Source organism: Penaeus monodon, chromosome 22, assembly GCF_015228065.2.
Source record: "Penaeus monodon isolate SGIC_2016 chromosome 22, NSTDA_Pmon_1, whole genome shotgun sequence".
Lineage (NCBI taxonomy): Eukaryota > Metazoa > Arthropoda > Malacostraca > Decapoda > Penaeidae > Penaeus > Penaeus monodon.
The window spans coordinates 10,643,383-10,643,583 of NC_051407.1; the positions used below are offsets into that span (position 1 = coordinate 10,643,383).

Genomic DNA, 201 nt, shown 5'->3' on the forward strand with positions numbered 1-201 from the left:
CCACAATAAACTTTCTCCGGAAGAATATAAAAGAAAAATAGTCATTTCCCTGTGAAATGGTTTTAGTTTATAGGCAATTCATATTCAGTTGAAAAAAATGTCTTTTTTTTTTTTTTACATTTCATGATATGCCTTCACGATGGCAGTAGATTTTGAAGCTGCAGTTGTGTTCCAGTTCAGTTATCTGCAAGGGCAGTTACC

The 201-nt window shown here is 33.3% G+C and overlaps 1 protein-coding gene across 1 annotated transcript in view; it reads left to right on the plus strand.

Moving 5' to 3' along the window:
• The window catches only part of LOC119586935 (putative neural-cadherin 2), a gene marked incomplete at its 5' end in the record, with an annotated part of 72,205 nt that overhangs the window by 16,168 nt on the left and 55,836 nt on the right, over window positions 1-201 (plus strand).